This window comes from Bombina bombina, chromosome 3, assembly GCF_027579735.1.
Source record: "Bombina bombina isolate aBomBom1 chromosome 3, aBomBom1.pri, whole genome shotgun sequence".
Classification (NCBI taxonomy): Eukaryota; Metazoa; Chordata; class Amphibia; order Anura; family Bombinatoridae; genus Bombina; species Bombina bombina.
In genome coordinates, this window is record NC_069501.1 from 390,442,337 (window position 1) to 390,464,999 (window position 22,663).

Sequence of the window (22,663 nt, forward strand, 5' to 3'; positions counted from 1 at the left end):
TTAGCAGTTACTATGCAGGGGGTGGCAGATTAAGGGTTAATAGGTAGTTAATGGGTGTTAGTGTACTTTGTAACATATTTTTGATGTGTTTTGTGAAACCTTTTTGTTTTGCAAAACACATAACTACAGGTCTTTGATTGCGGAATAAATCGTTGCAGTTTAGGCTATAACGATCACGATACAGCCATACCGCACGACTTGTAATATCAAGTAGCTGACCATTCCAGCCACAAAGGCCATTTTTTAAGTGGTATAACGTGTAATCTTGGGCTCATTAGTTTTAACATTTTAATAAAATCAGAACAAATCATGTTTCTTAATATAATTTAAGAAGGTGCAGCAATTTTAACTTTTACTAAAATAGAACCCTTGCAAACAGTAAATATATGCTATTAGAATAAGGCAAAAGAGAAGTGTGATGCAGGATGATTAAATAATGTTAACTTCTACAAAATTATATATATATAACACTACTTCATTTAGTATAATAGTTATGAAATTCAAATACCCTGAGCTCTGCCACCCAATTCAAAAGTCAATATTTCTGTGAGCTAAAGGTTTGAATTGTTCTCCAATCAGTGCTCTAGCTACAACAAAAGTGTGATATGGAGAGAGCGCTGATTGGAGAACAATTCAAACCTTTAGCTCACAGAAAAAAATGACTTTTGAAGAAGGTGACGGAGCGCAGGAAATTTGAATGTCATATATATATATTAAAAGCAAGTTATAGAGGATCTTCATTACAACTGATGAATTAAATTCCGTCTAAAGTATCACTAACCTTATAGATCTGATTTTAAAAAGGGGAGAGTTTACCATTACTCCAAAGGGACACTGAACCCAAAATTTTTCTTTCATGATTCAGATAGAGCATGCAATTTTAAGCAACTTTCTAATTTACTACTATTATCAAATTTTCTTCGTTCTCTTGCTATCTTTATATCGGAACAGCCAATAGAATGTGAGCTCAATCTGATTGGCTGATTGGATCAGCCAATTGGATTGAACTTGAATCTGATTGGCTGATTTAATCAGATTGAGCTCGCATTCTATTGGATGATCGGAACAGCCAATAGAATGCAAGCTCAATTTGATTGGCTGATTGGATCAGCCAATCGGATTGAACTTGAATCTGATTGGCTGATTTAATCAGCCAATCAGATTTTTCCTACCTTAATTCCGATTGGCTGATAGAATCCTAACCAGCCAATCGGAATTGAGGGACGCCATCTTGGATGACGTCATTTAAAGGAACCTTCATTCGGTGAGTAGGCATCGGTTGAAGAGGATGGATCCACGTCGGCTGGAAGAAGATGGCTCCGCTCCGCTCCGGATGGATGAAGATAGAAGATGCCGCTTGGATGAAGATGTCTGCCGGTCCGGATGTCCTCTTCTGCCCGGATAGGATGAAGACTTCTGCCGCTCCGGATGTCCTCTTTTGGTCCATCGGTGCCCGGCTGAGTGAACATGACTCAAGGTAGGGAGATCTTCAGGGGGGTAGTGTTAGGTTTATTTAAGGGGGGTTTGGGTTAGAGTAGGGGTATGTGGATGGAGGGTTTTAATGTTGAGGGGGTTGTATTTTTTTTTACAGGCAAAAGAGCTGATTACTTAGGGGCATGCCCCGCAAAAAGCCCTTTTAAGGGCTGGTAAAAGAGCTGGTTACTTTTTAATTTAGAATAGGGTAGGGACCTTTATTATTTTGGGGTGCTTTTTATTTTATTTGGGGGCTTAGAGTAGGTGTAATTAGCCTAATATTCTTGTAATCTTGTTTTATTTTTTGTAATTTAGTGTTTGTTTGTTTTTGTAATTTAGTTTAGTTTATTTAATTGTATGTAATTGTAGGTAATTTATTTAATTAATTTATTGATAGTGTAGTGTTAGGTTTAATTGTAACTTAGGTTAGGATTTATTTTACAGGTAATTTTGTAATTATTTTAACTAGATAACTATTAAATAGTTAATAACTATTTAATAGCTATTGTACTTAGTTAAAATAAATACAAAGTTGCCTGTAAAATAAATATAAATGCTAAAATAGCTACAATATAATTATTCATTATATTGTAGCTATATTAGGGTTTATTTTACAGGTAAGTATTTAGTTTTAAATAGGAAGACTTAATAAGATTTAATTTATTTCGTTAGATTAAAATTATATTTAATTTAGGGGGGTGTTAGGGTTAGACTTAGCTTTAGGGGTTAATACATTTATTAGAGTAGCGGTGAGGTCTGGTCAGCAGATTAGGGGTTAATACTTGAAGATAGGTGGCGGCGATGTTGGGGGGGGCAGATTAGGGGTTAATACTATTTATTATAGGGTTTGTGAGGCGGGAGTGCGGCGGTTTAGAGGTTAATAACTTTATTAGAGTAGCGACGAGGTCCGGTCGGCAGATTAGGGGTTAATAAGTATAGGTACGGTAGCAGTAATGTTGGGGGGGCAGATTAGGGGTTAATAAATATAATATAGGGGTCGGCGATGTTAGGGGCAGCAGATTAGGGGTACATAGGTATAATGTAGGTTGCGGTGGTGTCCGGAGCGGCAGATTAGGGGTTAATAGTATAATGCAGGTGTTAGCGATAGCGGGGGTGGCAGATTAGAGGTTAATAAGTGTAAGATTAGGGGTGTTTAGACTCAGGGTTCATGTTAGGGTGTTAGGTGCAGATTTAGAAAGTGTTTCCCCATAGGAAACAATGGGGCTGCGTTGGAAGCTTAACGCTGCTTTTTTGCAGGTGTTAGGTTTTTTTTCATCCCAAACTGCCCCATTGTTTCCTATGGGAGAATCGTGCACAAGCACATTTTGCCAGCTTACTGCTACCGTAAGCAACGCTGGTATTGAGGGTTGATGTGGCGGTACATTCGGCTCAACGCACCCTTTTTAGAGCCTAACGCAGCCCATCAGACAACTCTAAATACCAGCGTTGTCTTAAGGGTGCGTTGGGAAAAAAAGCTGCGTTAGCTACACGGGTCTTTACCGATAAAACTCTAAATCTAGCCGTAAGAGAATAAAAAACATTTGATAATAGGAGTAAATTAGAAAGTTGCTTAAAATTTCATGCTCTATCTGAATCACAAAAGAAAAATTTTCAAAATAGAGTAAGCACTCACTTGGCTTCAGTCATCTGTGACAAAAAAACTTTATTTTGTGACGTTTCGGGACAAGAAACAGTCCCTTCCTCTGAAAGTCCCGAAACCTCACAAAATAAAGTTTTTTTTGTCACAGATGACTGAAGCCCAGTAAGTGCTTACTCTATTTTGAAATTATTGGCTACATTTACAGCACCCTGGTGGTTGAAGACGGATGGTGAGAGTGCATACACCTACAAAAACAAATATATATATATATATATATATATATATAAATAAAATGAAGATGAACAGCGCACTCCTACTCGCTTAAGGGGCTGAGGAAGGAGTGAATGCTCCGAAAACGTTCACGTTAAACATTTGTTTGCTGTGCTAAACCCAGAGAGTGTAATCATTGGACTTGGTTTTTTATATATATATATATATATATATATATATATATATATATATATATATATATATATATTTATATTTTAGCAGCCTTGACTAATTGAAATTCCATTGTGCCTTATACTTATATAAGCTATAGCGAGTCATGTGCGTCCTGCATCGCTAAATGCTGACAGCACACATGATTGCATTGATTGCAGTCTGTCATCTAAATGGTGGAGGATGAGTTAAGGAGAAGCGGTCTTAAGACCTCATATTCTTCATGGTTGTCAACAAAGATAGGATGGGGAAGAGGCAACACAGTGGTAAACCGATTACAAACCAATGGTTTCAAGAGGGAGACATGAAAAACATAGGAGATGCACATTGCAGGAGGAATGTCAAGAGTGTAGGCTACAGGATTGACCAGTCGGAGTATTCGAAAAGGACCAACATAACAGGGAGCCAGTTTATTGGAAGCCACATGAAGGTTCAAGTTGCGGGAGGACAGCCAAACCCTCTCACCAACCTGGTAGGAAGGCGCGGGCAGACGCCTACGATCAGCTTGGAACTTTTGGCGCTGCATAGAACGATGAAGGCAATCCTGAATCTGCACCCACGTGGATCGGAATTGCTGGAGATGCTCCTCCAAAGCTGGAATACCCTGAGACATGAATGAATCAGGCAACAAGGATGGTTGAAACCCATAATTCAACATGAATGGGGATAACTTGGAGGAAGCATTAATAGCACTATTACGAGCAAACTCTGCCCAAGGTAACAGTTCAGACCAAATATTGTGGTGATATGAGACATAGCAATGGAGGAACTGTTCCAGAGCTTGATTAGACTGTTTTGCAGCCCCATTGGATTGAGGGTGATATGCCAAGAAAAAGGAAAGCTGGATCCCCATTTGAGCACAAAAGGAACGCCAAAATCTGGAGACAAACTGGCTATCTCCTTGGGTAACCCATGTAAATGGAAGACCTCCCGGGCAAAAATTGAAGCAAGCTCCTGAGCGGTAGGCAGCTTCTTCAAGGGAATGCAATGTGACATTTTAGAAAAACGGTCAACCATAAGGATAACAGTATTGCCATTGGAAACAGGGAGCTTGACAATGAAGTCCATGATGTGTCCAAGGACACTCATCGATAGCAATAGGTTGAAGAAGACCAACAGGAAGACGTTGATGAGTCTTATTCTGTGCACAAACTGAGCAGGAGGCAACATACGCAACAACATCAGAACGAAGACCTGGCCACAAGAATTGTCGAGTGACAGACTAAATAATTTGGTTCTTGCCTGGGTGATCTGCAGCTTTAGGATAGTGGTAAGTGTGCAAAAGTTTAGTTCAAAGTTCTCAGGAACAAAACACTTACCACTAGGTTTCTCATGAAGTGCATTAGTTTGTGCAGCCAGGATTTCATCCCCCAAGGGAGAAGTCAAATTAGTACATATGGTAGTCAAAATATGGTCAGGAGGTATAACTGGAGTAGGTAAAGACTCCTCCTTGGACAGAGGCGAAAATTGTCAAGAGAGGACATCAGCCCTTACATTCTTACTACCAGGCACGTAAGAGACCACATAAATAAACCGAGACAAAAATAGCACCCATCTGGCCTGTCAGGGCAACAAACGTTTTGCTTCAGAAAGATAAGTTCAATTCTTGTGGTCAGTAAGAATGAGCACTGGTACACTAGTACCCTTGAGAAGATACCTCCATTCCTTGAGTGCTAAAATTATGGCCAGTAATTCCCTGTCGCCAATTTCATAATTGCACTCCGCTGGAGACAATTTCTTAGAGAAGAAACCGCATGGATGCAAGGAACCGTCAGGCATAGGACATTGAGACAAGACGGCTCCTACTCCAGTCTCAGGCGCATCGACCTCAAGAACAAAAGGCAGGACAGGGTTAGGATGAGCCAGAACTGGAGCAGCAGCAAAGGAAGTCTTAAGACTATCAAAGTGGGTGACCAATGGAGTGGATCATTCTCTTTATGGGTCATGTCTGTGTTAGGTTTGACCAAGGAAGAAAAGTTTTTATTAAACATTCTATAGTAATTGGTGAAGCCCAAAAAATGTTGAATAGACCGAAGACCAACTGGGCAAGGCCACTGCAGAACTGCAGACAACTTGTCAGGATCCATGGAGAACCCTGCAACGGAGATAACATAACCTAGGAAGGTTACTTGAGTCTGATGGAACTCACATTTCTTGAGTTTGCAAAACAGGCCGTTCTCACGTAGTCTTTGAAGAACCCGTATAACATCAGAACGATGAGCCTTAAGTGTGGGTGAGTGTATGAGGATGTCATCTAAATAAACCACAACACACTCTTGCAACATATCTCATAGGACATCATTAATAAATTCCTGGAAAACAGCAGGAGCATTACATAGGCCAAAGGGCATTACAAGATACTTATAATGCTCGCTCCTGGTGTTAAATGCTGTTTTCCATTCATGGCCCTCCTTGATCCTAACGAGATTGTACGCTCCTCTCAAATCAAGTTTAGAAAAGACCGTAGCTCCCTTGAGGTGGTCAAAGAGTTTCGTAATGAGCAGAATAGGGTAAGCATTCTTAATGGTAAGACAATTAAGACCCCTATAATCGATGCATGGTCTTAACTTGCCACCCTTTTTCTTAAAAAAGAAGAAGTCGGTGTAAGGCTCGTGCGATACTCCTCTATCAGAACGAACTCAGCCAGTAGTCTTGTTATCCCGGCGTCGAGCCGGAAAGATAGGGAATATCCCAGAGCAGAGAATATCAGGCAAATGAGGAGAGCGGCACTCACCACAGGCAGACAGGGTACGGCAACAGAAAATCAGTTCAGCAGTTCAGGGGTTAAACAAGAAACGTAGTGAGACTGGCAGGTTTAAGCAACAATTAATCAGTCCAGCAATTTAGGGGTTAACCAGATAGCGTAGCAAGACAGGCAGGGTTCAGTACCAAAGAATCAGTCGAGCAATGTAGGGGTTAACCAGGTAGCGTAGTGAGACAGGCAGGGTTCAGCAACAATGTATCAGTCCAGCAATTTAGGGGTTAACCAGATAGCGTAGTGAGACATGCAGGGTTCAGTAACAAAGAATCAGTCCAGCAATTTAGGGTTTAACCAGGTAGCGTAGTGAGACAGGCAGGGTTCAGTAACAAAGTATCAATCCAGCAAACGATCTGTCACTCCCAGGAGCACATGAAGTAGCACCTAAACTTGGGCAGTGATAGGTCGTTTGCTGCCTGTAAAAATACCTGCAGATTGGCGCCCAGAGACCGACCAGCATCAGGAGCGTGCAGCGATGATGTCAGCACCGCACGCATCCTGAGCCATCACAGCCCTAGGCAATGAGCATGGGGAAGACGACGCAGCCCTAGCAACAGTGCGGCATGACATAGCCCCCCCTTAAGGGTTCCCTCCGGGAACCATAATCAGCTTCAAAGTCTGAGCAGCATGATATTTGGAGACCAGAGATGGAGCATGCACATCACGGGCAGAAACCCAGGAACGGTCTGCCACAGAGTAACCCCTCCAATTTATTAGATACTGCAATTGTCTGCACCTGTATCTGGAGTCCAGAATATTAGCCACTTCATATTCGGGGTTACCATGGATTAGGATTGGAGGAGGAGGAGTTTGAAGCCGGATATATCTATTCTTGATGTACGGCTTGAGTAGTGAGATGTGGAAGACTGGATGTATGCGTAGGGTTCTTGGCAAGGCCACTTTGTAGGCAACAGGAGACAGTCTTTTCAGGACCTTGTAAGGACCGATAATCCTAGGCCCCAATTTGTGACAGGGTTGACGTAGACGGATATGTCGAGTGGAGACCCAAACATGTTCACCCACTGGAATGGCACATATAGAAGCCCTATGATGATCAACAAACTTCTTACATCTAGAGACAGCTTAAGGCAGCTGAGAGCGAATATGTTGCCAATGAGTGGTAAGATCAGTGACGTGACGATCTGCGGCAGGAACCCCAGTGGACTGAGCTGAAAGAGGGAAGATACGAGGTTGATAACCTGCTGCAGCTTGAAATGGAGAGCATCGAAGAGACGAGTGCCAATGGGTGTTTCTTGCCAGTTCAGCTAAGGGTAGCAATGCAGACCAGTTTGTATGGCGAGTGTTGACAAAGGCTCTAAGGTAGGCTTCAAGATCCTGGTTTGATCTCTCAGTTAGTCCATTGGTCTAAGGATGGTAGCCAGACGACAAGGAAACAGTGGTTCCAATTAACTTACAAAAGGCTCTCCAGAAGGCAGAGATGAATTGTGAACCCCTATCGGAGACAATATTCACAGGAATGCCATGAAGTCGCACCACATGTAAGAGAAAAAGGGACGACAATTCCTGAGCAGAAGGCAGTTTGGCTAGTGGTACGAATTGAGTCAGTCTGGAAAAGTGATCCACCACAACCCAGATAACTGTATGGTCGTTGGAAGAGGAAAGATCAACAATGAAGTCCATTGTTATGTGTGTCCAGTGTCGTTTGGGAATGGACAATGGTTGGAGCAAACCAGGAGGCAAGGATCAGGGAGTCTTGTTGGCAGCACAAATTGTGCAGGCTTTCACATAGTCCTGAGTGTCAGACTTCATAGTAGGCCACCAAACATACTGGAAAAGACTCCTGAAGATCCTAGTCGAACCAGGATGTACTTCGAGTTTGCTATCATGAGCCCAGGCTAGCACAGGGATACGGAGGTTCTGAGGTAAAAAGATGATATCAGAGGCCATGGGGGCACCAGGAGGTTGACGCCATTCAGTTAAGGCAATTTCAATGGTTGAGAGTTCACATTTATCCACATCGTAGTTCCTCTCAGTGGGAGTGAAACATTTAGAAAAAAAGGCTACAGGGTGTGATTTGGAAGTCAGAGGGTCCCTTTGGGTAAGAATTGCTCCTGCTCCTATCTCGGAGGCATCAACCTCTAAAGTGAACTGTAGGTCAGGATCAGGATGGCGGAGCACAGGAGCTGAACAGAAAGCCTTTTATAGACAAGAAAAGGTGTTTATAGCCTCAGGAGGCCAATGTTTACAGTCTTTGTTCCATCTAGTCAATTAGGTGAGAGGAGCAACTGTTTGAGAAAAGTTCTTTATGAACTTGTGGTAGTAATTGGAGAACCCCAAGAACCTCTGTAATTCCTTTAAGGAGGTTGGTTGAGGCCATTCTAACACAGTGGTGAGTTTAGCAGGATCTATGGCAAAACCCTCCTTTGAGATGATATATCCAAGGAATTGGATCCGGTTTTGATCAAACTAACATTTTTCTAGCTTGGCTACCAAAGAGTTATCCCTGAGACGAAGAAGCACCTGTTTCATATTCTGCAGCAGAGGTATGGCCAGAGGTCCCAAACACAGCAGAAAAAGCAGAAATAAAATCATCAGCATCATGCAGGACTGGAGCGTCCTGTTCCAGAAGAGGAGAGACCAAGGCTAGGGCCTTGTCTTTCAGCAAGGAAATGATAAAGGGGACCCTTGACTGGGGAAATTGAAAAGTATGGGGATCATTAAGGAAGTGCAGCCTGCATTGGTTAAGGAAACCCCTGCAATCCGTAGTACCATCATACTTGTCAGGCAAAGGTAACCGGGGTATGCTTCCAGAAGCAGAGGGAGAAGCCACAGTACTGGGAGCAGGGACTGGCGGTGAAACAACAGGAGTAGTACCCCTTGAAGTGACTAGTAAGGAGAGTTGAGCGGTGATAGTTTCTAGTTTGGAATCCATATTCTGCAATTGTGTAGTATGGGTTTCTTAACATCTGTCCTTGGAGATAAACAGCTTGTGCCACCTCATCTGGTTCCATGGCCCAAGTATAATGTAAGGCTTGTGTGATACTCCTCTATCAGACTGAACTCGGCCAGTAGTCTTGTTATCCCGGAGTTAAGCCGTAAAGATAGGGAATATCCCAGCGCAAAGAATATCAGGCAAATGAGGAAAGCGGCACTTACCACATGCAGGACAGCACAAGGCAAATTAGGCAGACAGGGTACGGCAACAGAAAATCAGTTCAGCAGTTCAGAGGTTAAACAAGAAATGTAGTGAGACTGGCAGGGTTAAGCAACAATGAATAAGTCCAGCAATTTAGGGGTTAACCAGATAGCGTAGTAAGACAGGCAGGGTTCAGTACCAAAGAATCAGTCCAGCAATGTAGGGGTTAACCAGGTAGCGTAGTGAGACAGGCAGGGTTCAGTAACAAAGTGTCAATCCAGCAAACAATCTGTCACTCCCAGGAGCACACAAAGTAGCACCTATACTTGGGCAGTGACAGGTTGTTTGCTGCCTCTAAAATACCTGCAGATTGGTGCCCAGAGACTGTCCGGCATCGGGAGCGTGCAGTAATGACATCAGCGCCGCACGCATCCTGAGCCGACACAGCCCTAGGCAACGAGCATGGGGAAGATGCTGCACCCCTAGCAACAGCACAGCGGGACAGCCAGCCCCTGCAGGATAGCAGGATTTGCGGATGATCCCCCGCGACAGAGCATCTGCAACATACTCCTTCATAGCACAATTCTCTGCAACAGACAGAGGGTAAACCTGGCCCCAAGGAGGAATGACTCCGGGTTGCAGGTCTATTGCACAATTGTAAGACCGGTGAGGAGGCAACGTACCGGCACGTACCTTGTCAAAAACATCTAGGAACTCTTGGTACTCCTCTGGCAATTGAGATACCGAAGAAGTGCACAAGATTTTAACTGGTTTCCGAAGACAAGTGGAAATACATTGCGGAGACCATGACAAAATTACAGACCTGCACCAGTCAAGACTGGGATTGTGCTTTTGGAGCCAGAGATAACCCAGAACAACTGGAAAATGCGGAGAATTTATCACCTGGAACTGGAGGGTTTCAAAATGGAAAGCCCCAACAGCCATGTATAACGGAGCGGTTTCGTGAGTAACAAATGCGGGCTGAAGGGGCCTGCCATCAATGGCCTCAATAGCAAGCAGAATGGACCGAGACAAAACAGGAATGGAGTGCTTTGATACAAAAGCACTGTCAATTAAATAGCCCGCAGAAACGGAGTCAACCAAAGCCTGGGTGACTATGGAGGAGTCCACCCAGGAAAGGACAACCCTGACCAAAGGTTTCTCCTTTAGCGGTTCTGGGGATGAGAATAAACCACCCAAGGTCAGCTCCCAACAGGATCTTAGGTGTGAGCGTTTTTCCGGCCATGTAGGACAAGACTTCAAAAGGTGGCCCTGTAACCCACATAGAGGCAGAGCCCCTCCCTCCTCCTAAAGGCCCTCTCCACCACAGAGAGACACTTGAATCCCAACTACATTGGCTCAGCAGTACCTGGTGACTTGGGACCAGGAGCCATGGGAGGAAAGGGAGGCATGGGTGGGAGCAAACACGTAGGAGACAACGGAACAGGAGGCTTCCGCAAGCGCTCCTTGAAAGAGGGCCTCTCTCTGAGTCTGATGTCAATTAGGATCAAAAAAGACACCAATGCCTCGAGATCCTCTGATAAATCTCTGGCAGCAACTTCATCTTTAATCTCATCAGAGAGCACATGCAAGAAGGCGGCAACAAGGGCTTCATTGTTCCAACCTACCTCTGCGGCAAGCATACGAAACTCAATGGCATACTGAGCAACAGATCTTGTACCTTGCTAAATGGACATGAGTCGTTTAGCAGCAGAGGAGGAGTGAGCCGGAACATCAAATACCCTTCGAAAGGAGGAAACAAATTCAGGGTAATTTATTAGTCTCCCACAAGGGATTAGCCAGGCAAGAGCTGTGGCAGAGAGTAATGAGATGAGAAATCCCAACTTAGCTCTGTCAGAGGGAAACGCCTAAGGTAACATCTCAAAGTAAATGCCCACCTGGTTCAAAAACCCTCTGCACTCAATAGGATCACATCCATATTGCTGAGGTAGAGGTGCAGAACTGGACATGCTCCTGGTAGGACTAGGTGCAGCAGCGGAAACAGGAGCAGCCATAACTTGCGGGACACTTTGATTCAAAAGTGCAGTGCAAGTCAGCAGGGTTTGCAGGGCTAGTGCAAATTGATCCAAGCTGTGATCCTGTTCAACCATCCTGGAAATTATAGTAGGTAAAGATTGATTATTAGCACCATCAGGATTCATGGCCCTTGCGTAATGTCAGGGTGCCAGGAATCAGACTGAGAAAAGAAGTGCAAAAATAATCACACCTTTATTAATAGCAAAATATAATAAAAAGTCCACAAGTCAAATAACAAGCCAGGTGTCAAAACCAGAGCTGGTTGTCAGACGAGCCGAGTCAGGAGCCAAAGCGAGAAGTCAGACGAGCCGGAATCAGGAACAAGAAGAAAAGCAGAGTCAGGAACAAGCCAGGGATCAGGAACCAGGAGGGACGTCAGACAGCCAGGTAATACACAGGAACTGGAACTCACGAACAGGTCTGATACAAAGCAACGGCAAATCATACTGAACAGAGGCTCTTTAAATAATAAGTGATGACATCACAATTCTGAGACTGCAACCTGTCTCACATGGATGATGTACACCAGTCTGGCCAATAAAAGGCGTGCAAGAAATGAGCAGCATCACACACTATGCACCAGAGTCAGCAAGAGAGGTGAGTAAAATGGCTGCCAGCAGCACATGGCAATCAAAGCAGGAAAAAAACCCTGACAGTAATGCACTTGGAAGTTTACTTGGATAATTATAGCCAGTAAAACTTTGCTTTCATTAATGTTTGTAAAGTGATGCTAATCAGATAACATATAACAAAGCATAAATAAAACACACAAAAAGCTATATAAACAAACTGCATGTTCTCTACTCTGCTATTAAATAAAAATCATATGATCAATACTTGTTTTTTCAATTATAATTATCATTAAAATGGTGGCTGATCCTGGTTTTTGATCACATTTATGTAGAAAAGTTTATCGAATGATTTCTCTACAAAAGTAAAAATGAAAGTCTATGGAAATATTTGTAGATAATAATTATATAATATTTTTGTGTTTGACCCCAACATGTTGTATTTGATACCTGGAATAACAGTTAATTAAACAATAAGAAACAAATTATATTTATTTATGTTCATTCACCCTATTTCCTTATGCACTCTTGTTCCTCTAATATTAATATAAAATCTGAGTAACAAACATGACCAAAATGTTGATAATTAATAAGCAGATATACTGCAAAACAGAAAAAAATGTAGGACAAATTTCTTTTATTTAAGTTTTCTTAACATGAGTTTAACATTATTTCATTAATTCGTCTTTACCTCTTGAAAGCTTAATTATACCTAACATGAGTGGATTTTTTTTAGCAATTTGCACAGCTTTTGTTCAGTTTTAAATATCTTAAAACTGGAGCAGCCACTTCAGGGATTATATGTTTGTGGTAAATGTGAGTGTATTGTCTCTTTAGAAACTCATATTGGAGTTCTGGAGGAACAAATTGCAACACTGCATGAAATTCAGACACTTGAAAGGGAAATGGATAGGACTGAGCTAATTGTTAAAGGTTCTAGCAGTGTTAATGGTGAGGATTCAGATGAGGAGACTCCAGGATGTAGCTGGGTCACAATTAGAGGGCGAGGTAAAGGTAAGCGGAAGAGACAGGCCAGTTCTGAGCTGATACACCCCAACAGATTTGCCAGATTAAGTGAAGATGTTGGGGATATCAGTTCAGGGGTGGCATTGTCAGAGAGGGCTGTTTTGCCTAGTATAGTGAACAGTCCTTTAGTTGTGGAAGAGCAGCATACTATGGTGGGCAGTCCTTCAGACATGGCAGAGGGGCATACAAGTCAGGGCCTGAGACAGATGTTGGTGGTAGGAGACTCTATTATTAGGAAGGTTGATAGGGTAATTTGTCATCCAGACCCTTTAAATAGAACAGTTTGCTGTCTTCCAGGGGCTCGTGTTAGGCATATTGTGGAGCTTATTGATAGATTGTTAGAGGGATGTGGGTCTGATCCTGCAGTCATGGTACATATTAGTATTTATGAAGGAATCAGCGGGAGATGGAGAGTCCTAAAAAAAGAAAGACTTCAGGTAGTTAGGTAGCAAGCTTAAAGCAAGGACCTCCAAAGTAATATTTTCTGAGATATTACCAGTGCAGTGTGCTAATTCAGTAAGGCAGAAGGAGCTAAGGTCTGTTAATTCATGGTTAAAAACATGGTGTAAAAATGAGGGGTTTGAATTTTTAGAGCACTGGGCTGACTTTTCACTTGGGTACAATTTGTACAGTAAAGATGGATTGCATCTGAATGACATGGGTGCAGGTGTGTTGGGGGAAAGGATGGTAGCACGTTTAGAGAACCTTTTAAACTAGGCAAAGGGGGGAGGGTCAGTTAGAATACAATAGAATAGCGAGATCAGTCTGTGAATCTGTCAGTCCTTTAATATCTCAAGGAAGAGATGACTTAAGAAATGTCACATTAGAAATTATGGAGGAAAGCACACCAAGTATCAGCAGAAAGCACATGAAAATTAAATGTATGACAACAAATGCAAGAAGCATGACTGGTAAAATGGGGGAGCTGACGCTCTTAGTTGCAGAAGAGGACTATGATGTTATCAGTATAACTGAAACTTGGTGGGATGATTCACATGACTGGGCAGTTAACTTAGAGGAGTATACTTTATTTAGGAGGGACAGAAACAGTGGAGGCTCCTCCGTTTGTGCACATTCACACGTAAACCCCCAGCCAGGGCAAGAGGAAAAAAAAATTTATCAAAAAAAAAATGACCCAAAAAATAAAATATTTGTTTAATAAAATATAATTTTTCAAATAGCCTCCTATGATGCTATCTGAAAAATTAATATTTTATTATTATCCCCAGCAACATTACTGCCTACTTATACTGTCTCCCTGACAGTGTGTGTGTACTGTATTATTTACTCTGTGTCTTCTGTACATAGGGAGGCAGAGGCAGGAGGGAGGGAGCTAGGACTGGGCGGACACAACAGCATAGCAGACAGTATTTGGCTCTGCTCTGCCTGACAACAGCTGACGTCACTAGCTTCTCATCTCTCACTCTGTCTCCTCCTCTCCCGACCCGACCAGGCAGGCTGCTGTGTGCACACACTAACTATCGTCGCACGTGCGAATAGAGGGAGACCCTATCCTGCACAGTGATCTATGCTTCACTGTGCAGGCGTAGCTCCTCCCAGGCCCGTCACTGCCATAGACCCTTAATCGCACAGCAACTAGACAAACTAGTTGTAACTGAGAGTACAACAAGGTTTTAAAGAGAGGATAAATCCACTTATGTATTATCAAACTTTTACTCTACTAAATTCATGAAGTGATCAAAATAATAAAATCGTTCCCATTCATTCATACATTATAGTTTATTAATTTAGCTAAGGAACTCACACTCATACAGTAGCAAAAGCTGTGAATTAAAACCACTTGAACTCTGTGGTTTGCATAATAGCCATTAAGTAAATATGCCACTATTAAGTATCCTCAATCCGTTTAGATTAAAGTTAATTAAGCCCTTACAATCTGAGGGCTGTATTAATTTTTACATATAGCAATGAAGGATAAGAGGATATAATATTAACCACTTAGTAAATTAATTTACCACAAGATTAAGCAAAATTAAAAACGGATGACAGGAGAGACAAAGCTGCCCCTGTCGGACCCCTGACGTGCGTTTCACGAACGCTTCCTCAGAGGAAAGGCAGCTTTGTCTCTCCTGTCATCCGTTTTTAATTTTGCTTACTCTTGTGGTAAATTAATTTACTAAGTGGTTAATATTATATCCTCTTATCCTTCATTGCTATATGTAAAAATTAATACAGCCCTCGGATTGTAAGGGCTTAGTTAACTTTTATCTAAATGGATTGAGGATACTTAATAGTGGCATATTTACTTAATGGCTATTATGCAAACCACAGAGTTCAAGTGGTTTTAATTCACAGCTTTTGCTACTGTATGAGTGTGAGTTCCTTAGCTAAATTAATAAACTATAATGTATGAATGAATGGGAACGATTTTATTATTTTGATCACTTCATGAATTTAGTAGAGTAAAAGTTTGATAATACATAAGTGGATTTATTCTCTCTTTAAAACCTTGTTGTACTCTCAGTTACAACTAGTTTGTCTAGTTGTTGTCAGTTGTTTCAGTGAGTAATCCATTCCAGGTTTTGCTTCTTTACAAAATCTAAAATTCTAGTATGTTGAATATCATTTGCAATATGTAAATCCATGTAAAACCTGGTACTATTTCCACAACTCTACTCCCCCCAACCCCTTATCTCTAAACACCTTAATCGCACAGGCTGAAGTGTGCGGTCTTGGACTTCAGCCTGTGCTCTGCCTATGCCTCCTCCCACTACCTTAGCCAGCCTCACTGTGATACGCTGTTGCGTCCACGTGACGGCCCCCACGAGGCTCCTCCCCCTCAATGACGCGAAAGTCTTATTGAGGAGATAGCCGTTGAGGAGAGAGGAGTCTTGTTGACTGTTGCTGCACTTTGCAAATCCCATCTTAACTTTTATAATTGTTGGCACGAATTTGTTCTTTGTTGCTGCTGGTGCTAACCCGGATTGGCTGCAATCTCTATACAGACAGACGTCTGTGTTGTGTTAACTGCAGTGCTGGCTGTCCTGAGTGAGAATAGATTAGAGTCACTCCGAGTTATAGTAGGCAGGGTGGTAGTGATGTCCCGAACTGTTCGCCCGCGAACTGTTCACATCGAACATAGCTTGTTCACGTTCGCGTTTGTGGGCGAACACATGGCGATGTTCGATCCGCCCCTATGTGTCATCATTGTGGAAACTTTGACCCTTTATGTCACAGCCGCCTGACACATTAGAGCCAATCAACATCAGACACTCCCTCACAGACACTCCCAGCTACTCGGAATCCGCCATTTTAGATTCATAACGACCTTGCTTTTTTAATGAGAGGATGTGTTGTGTTTTTGCTCCTGACATTAATAGGAAAAACATAGCTAGGCTAGTGTATTTACAGTCCAGAAGGACTCCACTCATCTCTGCTGCAAGCACAGCACCCCAAAAAGCCCTTTTTAGGGCTATATTTCGTGCCATTTTTTTTTTTTTTCGTTTTTTTTTTTATTAGCATTTGCCTGGCTTTCAGCTGTGTGTTTAAGGCTCACAGCATATGCTGTGACTACTGCCACCACTGATATCTCCCTAACAACATTAGTTTAAATTTAACTAACCCAAAAATTTAATTATTTTTCTAGTGTAATTTTTTTTCATTTTCTATCAGGCCAGTGTCACACAGCATATACTCTGGTTCATTGCTCTGTGCCAGCCAGCAGCCACCTGTGTTAATATCCGTTTATAACATTATTTTAAATTAAAAAAAAATATATATATTTTGCTAGTGTAATCTAATTACATTTACTATCATGCCTGTGTCTGTCAGGCTCACTCAGCATTAATATACCTCTTTTTTTTCAGTCTTTTGGTTAATTGGTCTGTGCCAGGCAGCCACCCAGCACTCATATCTATTCTTCTTCACCTTAATTTTAATATATATAAAAAAAAAGTTTAAATTTGTTTGCTAGTGTAATCTAATATATATTTCTATCCGGCCTGTGTGTTTTGCTGACATAGAGAGCCTACTGTGTTTACTTGCTGCCCTCCCTAGTCTATGAGCCACGACTCATATGTGTTTAACCTTTTTTTAATTTCCCCCCCAAAAAAATAATTTAAATCATTTTTCTAGTGTAATCTAATAGTATTTTCTATCAGGCTTGTGTGTATCCGACTTACAGAGCCTACTGTTTTTAATAGCTGCCCTTCCAAGGCTATCAGCCACGACTCATATGTATGTGCTTAACCTTTTTCTTAAAATTTCCAAAAAAAAGTCTTTAAATCATTATGCTAGTGTAATCTAATTGTATTTTCTATCAGGCCTGTGTCTAACTGTCTATCTGACTTACACAGCATACTGTTGTTATAATTGCTGCCCTACGTAGCAGCCAGAAAGTGCGACCACTCATAGAGTCATATGTGCATTGCACTTCTTAACATAATTTTAATATTAAAATCTAAAATTTTAAAATATTTTGCTAGTGTAATCTAACTTAATTTTCTATCAGTCCTGTGTTTTTGTCACTTACACAGCATACTGTGTTAAATTGCTGCCCTACCTAACATCCACGACAAAAATTGTCAATCATCACTGTTTAGACTGTCAGTAATCAGTCTCCTAGTGTCCTTGAATTGCATCTACCTCCTGCCTGCCATCCTTTTGTGGAGGCCGTCTTGCCAACTATTTACACCAATCCTAATTTTTTGTCATAGTATAGTTACTAATTAAAATTAAAAAAATCTTGATTGTTGATGATCTTAATCCTCAGTTTGCTCGTGCCCTAGAATTGCACTTTTCTACAGCCTTCCAAGCCTGTGTGCCAGGCCTACTTAAAAAATATTTACACCAATCATATTTGTTGTGACAGTATTCTAATAATTAAAAATAAAAAATTTTGGTAATAGTTGCTGTGATTTGAATCCTCAGTTTGCTGGTGCCATTGAATAGCACTTTTCTCCTGCTTTGCAGCCTGCTGTGAGCCAGGCCCACCTAGCCAATTGTTGTCAGCAATCATATTTCTGTTGCCAGTAGTGCAAAAATTGTCAATCATCACTGTTTAGACTGTCAATAATCAGTCTCCTAGTGTCCTTGAATTGCATCTACCTCCTGCCTGCCATCCTTTTGTGCCAGGCCATCTTGCCAACTATTTACACCAATCCTAATTTTTTGTCACAGTATAGTTACTAATTAAAATTAAAAAAATCTTGATTGTTGATGATCTTAATCCTCAGTTTGTTCGTGCCCTAGAATTGCACTTTTCTACAGCCTTCCAAGCCTGTGTGCCAGGCCTACTTAAAAAATAGTTACACCAATCATATTTGTTGTGACAGTATTCTAATAATTAAAAATAAAAAATTTTGGTAATAGTTGCTGTGATTTGAATCCTCAGTTTGCTGGTGCCATTGAATAGCACTTTCCTCCTGCCTTGCAGCCTGCTGTGAGCCAGGCCCACCTAGCCAATTGTTGTCAGCAATCATATTTCTGTTAACAGTATTGCAAAAATTGTCAATCATCACTGTTTAGACTGTCAGTAATTAGCCTCCTAGTGTCCTTGAATTGCATCTACCTCCTGCCTGCCATCCTTTTGTGCCAGGCCGTCTTGCCAACTATTCACACCAATCCTAATTTTTTGTCACAGTATAGTTACTAATTAAAATTAAAAAAATCTTGATTGTTGATGATCTTAATCCTCAGTTTGCTTGTGCCCTAGAATTGCACTTTTCTACAGCCTTCCAGGCCTGTGTGCCAGGCCTACTTAAAAAATATTTACACCAATCATATTTGTTGTGACAGTATTCTAATAATTAAAAATTAAAATTTTTGGTAATAGTTGCTGTGATTTGAATCCTCAGTTTGCTGGTGCCATTGAATAGCACTTTTCTCCTGCCTTGCAGCCTGCTGTGAGCCAGGCCCACCTAGCCAATTGTTGTCAGCAATCATATTTCTGTTGCCAGTATTGCAAAAATTGTCAATCATCACTGTTTAGACTGTCAGTAATCAGTCTCCTAGTGTCCTTGAATTGCATCTACCTACTGCCTGCCATCCTTTTGTGCCAGGCCGTCTTGCCAACTATTTACACCAATCCTAATTTTTTGTCACAGTATAGTTACTAATTAAAATAAAAAAAAATCTTGATTGTTGATGATCTTAATCCTCAGTTTGCTCGTGCCCTAGAATTGCACTTTTCTACAGCCTTCCGAGCCTGTGTGCCAGGCATACTTGAAAAATATTTACACCAATCATATTTGTTGTTACAGTATTCTAATAATTAAAAATTAAAATTTTTGGTAATAGTTGCTGTGATTGGAATCCTCAGTTTGCTGGTGCCATTGAATAGCACTTTCCTCCTGCCTTGCAGCCTGCTGTGAGCCAAGCCCACCTAGCCAATTGTTGTCAGCAATCATATTTCTGTTAACAGTATTGCAAAAATTGTCAATCATCACTGTTTAGACTGTCAGTAATCAGTCTCCTAGTGTCCTTGAATTGCATCTACCTCCTGCCTGCCATCCTTTTGTGCCAGGCCGTCTTGCCAACTATTTACACCAATCCTAATTTTTTGTCACAGTATAGTTACTAATTAAAATTAAAAAAATCTTGATTGTTGATGATCTTAATCCTCAGTTTGCTCGTGCCCTAGAATTGCACTTTTCTACAGCCTTCCAAGCCTGTGTGCCAGGCCTACTTAAAAAAATATTTACACCAATCATATTTGTTGTGACAGTATTCTAATAATTAAAAATTAAAATTTTTGGTAATAGTTGCTGTGATTTGAATCCTCAGTTTGCTGGTGCCATTGAATAGCACTTTCCTCCTGCCTTGCAGCCTGCTGTGAGCCAGGCCCACCTAGCCATTTGTTGCCAGCAATCATATTTCTTTTAACAGTATTGCAAAAATTGTCAATCATCACTGTTTTGACTGTCAGTAATCAGTCTCCTAGTGTCCTTGAATTGCATCTACCTCCTGCCTGCCATCCTTTTGTGCCAGGCCGTCTTGCCAACTATTTACAATAATCCTAATTTTTGGTCACAGTATAGTTACTAATTTCAATTTAAAAATTCTTGATTGTTGATAATCTTAATCCTCAGTTTGCTTGTGCCCTAGAATTGCACTTTTCTACTGCCTTCCAAGCCTGTGTGCCAGGCCTACTTGAAAAATATTTACACAAATCATAATCAATCAATTAGTTGTTGTGACAGTATTCTTAATAATTAAAAAATAAAATTGTTGGTAATAGTTGTTGAGAATCCTCAGTTTCCTGGTTCCATTGAATAGCACTTTCCTGCTGCCTTGCAGCCTGTTGTGAGCCAGGCCCACCTAGCCAATTGTTGCCAGCAATCATATTTCTTTTAACAGTATTGCAAAAATTGTCAATCATCACTGTTTTGACTGTCCGTAATCAGTCTCCTAGTGTCCTTGAATTGCATCTACCTCCTGCCTGCCAGCCTTTTGTGCCAGGCCGTCTTGCCAACTATTTACACCAATCATAATTGTTGTCACAGTATAGTTACTAATTAAAATTAAAAAAAATTGATTGTTGATCTTAATCCTCAGTTTGCTTGTGCTATTGAATTGCACTTTTCTACTGCCTGCCAGTCTGTGTGCCAGGCCCAACTATCCAATTAGTGCCAGCAATCATATTTCTTTTAACAGTATTGCAAAATTTGTCAATCATCACTGTTTTTACTGTCAATCTGCAGTCTAATAGTGCCCTTGAATTGCATTTTCCTCCTGCCTGCCTGTGTGCCAGTCCCAACTAGCCAATTAGTGCCACCACTCATATTTATTGTAACAGGATTGGAATTTTTGTTAATCATAACTGTTTTGACTGTGATTCTTCAGTCTCCTAGTGCCATTGAATTGCAGTTTCCTTTCTCCCAGCGTGTGTGCCAGACAGGCCCATTTGCCAAATAGTGCCAAACAATCATAATTGTTGCCACAGTACTTGTAAGTTGTAATATTTTAAAAAATTAACAATTTGTGATTTTTAAAACATCTGTCTTTTTTGTTGTTGTCAGTCTCACAGCGTATACTGTGCCCACTTTCACAGTGCCACCACTCAATTGGTGTAATAGTATTGTTAGTGTCCATTTAAAAAAAAAATGACAGGCAGAGGCAGGCCACCCCGCAGGTTCCGTGGTCGTGGTCATGGTGCTGTGATTCCTTTAGACCCTACAAATAGGCACATTGTTCAGACGCCGGGTGCCAGGGGGGACGCAAAAACTTCTGAGGAGGACCTAGTTGAATGGCTAACACAGGACACCCAATCTTCTTCAGCTTCCGCTGCTAGTCCTCCTAACCTTGACGCACCATCTCAGTCCAGCTGTGCTTTGGGCAGGTCTCAAGTGACCAGTGCCACTCCGCCACCTGTCGCCACCACCAACACTAGCACCACAGCCGCTTTACTTGATCTGTCACAGGAGTTATTGACACATCATTTGGAAGAAATGAGTGATGCGCAACCATCATTGACAGAGGATGTAGATAATAGTGATCAGTCTCAGTCAGGCAGCATTACCGACATGGAGGTACGGTGTGATGATAATGATGATGATGATGATGTTGTACCCGCTGCTGCTTCCTTTCTCGATGTTTCAGATACAAGTGAAGCGGTTGATGATGATGTGTCGGTGGATGTCACGTAGGTGCCTGCTAGAAGAGAAGAAGAAGAGGGGGAAAGTTCAGATGGGGAGACAGAGAGGAGGAGGAGGAGATGATTTGGAAGCACGGGGAGGTCGTCTCAAGGAGCTAGTGGCACAGTCAGACAGCATGCATCGTCACCAGGGGTCAGCCAGACAGCACGCCGACGCCCATCAACGCATGCTGTTGCCACCACCAGAATGCCGTCATCGCAGAGCTCAGCAGTGTGGCATTTTTTTGTGTGTCTGCCTCTGACAACAGCGATGCCATTTGAAACCTGTGCCATCAGAAACTGAGTTGTGGGAAGTCCAACAGCCACCTAGGTACAACTGCTTTGCGAAGGTACAAAGGCCGATGGGAAGAACACATGAGTAGAAGCAGCACACAAAGTGAAAGCTGCCCTCCTCCTCCTGCTCCAGCATCTTCAGCCACGTCAACCAGTGCTGTCCTCCTTGCCCCCTCTCAACCATCCTCCACTCAGTCTCTCTTACGTAGCAGTTCCTGGTCATCTGCCCACAGTCAGGTGTCTGTCAAGGACATGTTGGAGCGTAAGAAGCCAATTTCTCAAAGTCACCCCCTTGCCCGGCGTCTGACAGCTGGCTTGTCTGAACTCTTAGCCCGCCAGCTTTTACCATACAAGCTGGTGGAGTCTGATGCTTTCAAAAAAATTGTATCTATTGGGACACCGCAGTGGAAGGTACCTGGCAGAAATTTCTTTTCACAAAAGGCAATCCCAAACCTGTACTCTGTTGTGAGAAAGGAAGTTATGGCATGTCTGGCACACAGCGTTGGGGCAAGGTTCCATATGACCACTGATAGCTGGTCTGCAAAGCATGGTCAGGGCAGGTATATCACCTACACTGTGCATTGGGTAAACCTGCTGACTTCTGACAAGCATGGAATGCGTGGCTCTTCAAAAGAGTTGAGGACACCGCCACGACTTGCAGGCAGGCCTGCTGCTACCTCCTCTACTCCTCCTACTCCATCCTCTTCCATAACCTCTTCCTCGGCTGAGTCCTCTTCAACTTCTGCGTCTTTCTCCACATCTATGGCACCCCCCC